The sequence below is a fragment of the Saccostrea cucullata genome, unplaced genomic scaffold, assembly GCF_032062105.1.
Source record: "Saccostrea cucullata isolate Sc308-1 unplaced genomic scaffold, CSIRO_AGI_Scuc_v1 ctg12610, whole genome shotgun sequence".
Lineage (NCBI taxonomy): Eukaryota > Metazoa > Mollusca > Bivalvia > Ostreida > Ostreidae > Saccostrea > Saccostrea cuccullata.
This window is the reverse complement of record NW_026921269.1, coordinates 13,730-18,649: the sequence shown is the minus strand read 5'-3', so window position 1 is coordinate 18,649 and position 4,920 is coordinate 13,730. Positions and strand designations below refer to the sequence as shown.

General features: G+C 32.6%; 1 long non-coding RNA gene across 1 annotated transcript; it reads right to left on the bottom strand.

The window, feature by feature from the left end:
- Positions 1–3,053: 3,053 nt before the first annotated feature.
- On the bottom strand, positions 3,054–4,377 carry LOC134259594 (uncharacterized). Its single transcript, XR_009990382.1, has 3 exons — positions 4,230–4,377; positions 3,854–3,979; positions 3,054–3,473 (listed from the first exon to the last, which is right to left on the bottom strand). It is a non-coding gene; the product is annotated as an uncharacterized LOC134259594 (long non-coding RNA).
- Positions 4,378–4,920: the final 543 nt, after the last annotated feature.

The following is a 4,920-nucleotide window of genomic DNA, read 5'->3' as shown; positions in this document are numbered from 1 at the left end:
ATGTCATTTATCCTTATGTTAATTTCGTTCAAGCAAACGCTCGGCTGCCTCCGTAAATCGCTATTGCGAAATGTCGGCGTTGATTGAGACAGCCGCCATTTTGGACCCGCTTCAGATTTTTGAATGCTAATATCTAGAGTTTAGATTTATCAACATTCAAACAAATTATATAGTAAGCATTATGAGGAGGGTTTCTATTAACACACCAAAAATAAATGAAAAATATTGAAAAACAAAAAAGTTAGAAAATATGATTATTTTTAATTTGCATCTCGTAACGACCGGAAGTACTGACGACGCACGAAAAGGTGATTATGCAAACCAGAAAGTCATGATCTATCATCTCCAATAAGTCTCCATATCATATACCTAGCCATTTTCGAAAAAAAGGGGCGACAAAATCGCATTTTAAAATCAGAAAATTGTCCATAACTTGGCACCAGAAGAGAATTTTCCAAATTTCTCTTCGGATGTAACAACTTCATATAATGACACATATTTGGTGAAAGTTTAATGAAAAACCGCTGAATAGTTTTCGAGAAATCGCCTGCACAAAATTTTGTCAAAAAAAAGAATAATAATAATAATAAGAAACAATAGAATCACTATAAGGTCTTCCGTGAAGACGGAAGACCTTAACTAGAAAAAAAACTCGTTGCGAGCAACGAGAGGTCTTCCGTCCGATTCAGAAAAAAAACGTAAAATCAAACTGAAAAGTGATTTTAAAAATCGGAAACACGGGGGATCAAACCCGTGTCGTCAGCGTGAAAATCCATTGCGGTACCCAATACACCTTTGGGAACCCGCTTCAAATTTAAGATTCGAATATCGCGAGATTGCTTTTTTTGATTCTAACATACTTTACATTTATTTTAAAATGAGAGCTAGCTTGCTAAACTTTGCTCAAGATGATCACATCGGACTTTGTTACTTGAGTTTTAACAGTAATTTTTAGAATAAATATTCTATTAGTGATGAACAGATGATACTGTTTTCTTTCCTTTTTTCGAAATGCATTCAACTTTTTATTCCACGCAGCTCCATATACAGACATGCCAATTTTATATATTTCTGCACTATTGTTGCCATTTGTCTACTACTTAAGTCGGATCACGATACATTATTTCGTGCCAAACGTCACAAGTAGTTCTAAACCCTATTCCTTTGAAATGTTTGATCTATATGATGGATTTGATAGTGTAACGTGCGGGACCCGAGCGATCTACTTGAGATCGTACTTGGAATGCCCAAGTCTTATAAAGACAAGTAAGAGTGCAAAATATACAGACAAAATGCAATATATACAAATATGGACGACACTTGCCTAGTATCAAGTTGAAGCAATATATACAAATATAAAGGACACTTGCCTAGTGTATGATTAACAATATGTACAGAAACCCCTTCCACTTGGCTATACGAACGCCACTTGCCACTTGGCTATACCAATGCCGATTGCAACTTACATTGTAGCTATACAAACGCCAATTGCCACTTGGCTAAACAAATGCCACTTGGTAATACCCTAACCCCTTGATTATCTATATACCAATTCGTATGAACCTGTCAACTGGCTCGACACGTTCAATGTTAACTATATATCTGCTACACTAATTGCTTTCACAGTTGTAATGATTAGCCGTTTGACTTACAATTGTCACTTGACCAAACTTCTACCAACAACTTAGTTTCAAATGTACGACACCGACAACACTGACCATCTGCCTACTAATATGATCTTTATGTCAATGATTATAAGTGCCGGAATACGTTTCCGTAAATTTCCGAGCATACTTTGCTCATCTTAACCAAAGATATGTTTTTGTTGTATTTTTATTTATAAAACATCCTTTCTTGTAAAATCAATCAATCAAATACAGTGGACCCTCATTTATCCGGACGCTTTGGTTCCCAGTCAATTTGTCCGGATATGTGAAGCATCCGGATATCCGAATCACCAGTCAAACAAGACAGGTTAACATTTTAAAATTTCGTTGCGATGAAAAAGCGTCCGGATACTGAAGCATCCGGATATCTGGCGTCCGGATATCTGAAGGTCCACTGTACCTGTTAATTACATTATTTACAATTATTTATTGATTAAAGCAATGTAGCAAAAGGGCAATAACTCTAAACCGTTTCAATAGCTTCAATGAAAATTAGAAATGTATGTTCTTATAACCGGAAATTGAGCATTAGAAAATATATTTATCACATATTATACAAATATAATATCGTATACGCCCAAGTAACACCAAAGCTGTGAATTCTGTAAGATTTTCCACGAATTATGTATCCTGTTTTGCCCCAAAGTGGAGTTACACGTTCATGAAAGGACTGGAATGTTTCACTGAAAAAAATTCACTCGCCCTCCGACGGTCAAGGAATCTGATACTATTTATGTTAAAAAACTTGCATTTATTACATGAATATTCATATTACCTTTAATAAACAATCTTTAAAAAAATGTTTTTCTTATGTCTTTTCTATTCATTTAATATCCCCTGCGAGACGATCATGAATAATTCATGAATTTCCTTGAATTTTTCATGAATTTAATTCATGAAATGTTCATGAAGATCCTATGAACTTATTATTGGACATTTTCAAATCATGAATTTTTATTCATGAAAGAAAATTGATGAATATTCATGAATATTTTTTTTCATGAATAATTCATGAAGAGTCATATTCATGAAGATTCATCATTTCAAGAATGTCCAATAATAAGTTCATAGGATCTTCATGAACTATTCATGAATAATTTGATGAATTTTTTCAGGAATGTTCATGAATGAATAAAATTCATGAACCATTAGCATTCATGAATATTCTTGCTTATTCGTAAACAAAATATGAAATATTATTATTCATGTTTATTCATGAAAATGCATGAAGTCATGCTAAAAAAAGTAACAGTAGATGATTTATAATACAGTATCTTGAAAGATTTTACAGAAATGTTGTTTGTTTTCCAACCATGGCAACAAAATCTTTGTTAAAAAAATTAAAATAGACAATCTGACACATTAAACCATAGTATAAAATGAGTAATGTAGTTCATTCCTGGTAAAAGTATAAAAAAAATTCAATTCAAATGCAACTCTTTGCAGAATGTTTAACCTTACTTGGTCAAAAGGAGAGGGGGATCCTTCCTCAGCATGTTTCAAATTGTGTTTTAATGCCAGAAATTGAACAGTTTTTAATTCCAGTCTAGGAGAAAAGTTTGTTCAGCACCAGGGAAACAGTTTTCAGTGCTTTCAAGCAGTTCGAGCAGAGATGGTCAATTCAAAAATCCTTATTGTCTCTCCATGTGGAATTTCCAGAATTTCATCATTTGGATCCTTTGATTGAATATCATTCATATTTTCATTTCTTTTTTTTTTGTTTCTTTTTCAAGAGCTCAGATTTTTGTGCAGCCAGAGTTTCTTTTCTTCTGCTCATCAACATTTTGTGAACTGCTTCTCTTTTTCCTTCAAAAAGAAAGATTTTCTGAAAGTACCCATGATTGTAAAACATAAGACTTTTTTGTATTTTCTTGCATTTTAGATTCATTTAATTTTGCATCAGAGACACTTCCAAATTTAAAAATTCTGAGTGGAATTTAAGCCTATTTTCTTGGATCGCCATTTTGTAGATCAATCAGGCCTATGAGAGTTTTGAGTCTCAGTCTATAATTAATGTATGTTATATGGTTGGATCCAAACTAAAAGCAAAGTTAGACAAAAATTGCATTAAAAAAGAGACATATTAATTTATTATAATGTGCTTTAATTTGTTTTTTTACAAATAGAAAGTAACATTTACAGACAGATTTCTGACTCAGTTATTGTCTCCATTTTTTGTCACTCACCAGTTATGAAGTAGATCGATCCTATATATAGTCTTCCTTCTTCATATTCTGTTATTTTCTTTAAAAGTTGACAAAGATCAGTGACTGTACTGTTTATTGGACACACCTTGTGAGAGGGTGAAAAAACTACAAATTACAAAAGCATAATAAGAATTTGACAAAATATCAAAATCATAAGCAATCATACCAAAAAAATTAAATGCGTAACTTTAAAATGTGAGCTAAACAGGCCTATGCCCATCGCATGCTGGAAATGCGCGGTTTTACAAAACATTGTAGTTGCAGAATCTAAACATGATAAAAGATATTGCATAATACTGTTAGATACAGATGATCAAGTTAGATATAAATTCAAGTAAAACAATATAAAACTTACTCCTTAGGGAGGCCAACATCACCAAACTTCACAGCCAAAACGCCAGGCAAACCGCATGGCTACCATAATTAGTATAAACAGAATATTGAACCCGATCGAAATAAAATTATGCAATACGAAAACGGCACAGTAACTATGCAAATAATAGATCACAGTCAACAAATACTGATTCTTCCACACTACAAATTCCCACTTCTAACGTCTCGCGCGTTTTCAAGTTTGCGCCTATTCAAAAATGTACGGTAGAGCTAAGAAATACCATAGTTTCGAATTTCCAAGATTTCTGTTTAAAAAAAATTACAAACACTATCTGAATAACTTTTCACTGAAAATACAATATTTTATATCAAAATAAGTTTTATCAATGAAGAATTCGATTTTTTTACCTCATAAATTAACCATGTGTAGTGGTTTAGATTTTTATTTCATAGCCATCGTTTCGTAATTCTTATCTTACAAGTATTTGCTGGTATTTCAGTCTGATAATTCTATTTACCATTTGTTTTCAGTTGTTACTTACGTAAAAGTCCTTTATTATTTGTCTTTTATAAGTTAGGACATGAGTTGACATTCCACATGTTTTACTTTTTAAACAGGAAGTGTCATCCATGTTGGCAGTCTTTCCGTAGTACTTTTGATACCTGCGTTCTGATTGGTTAATTTAGCTTTAGGATCTTTGATAGTCATTGGC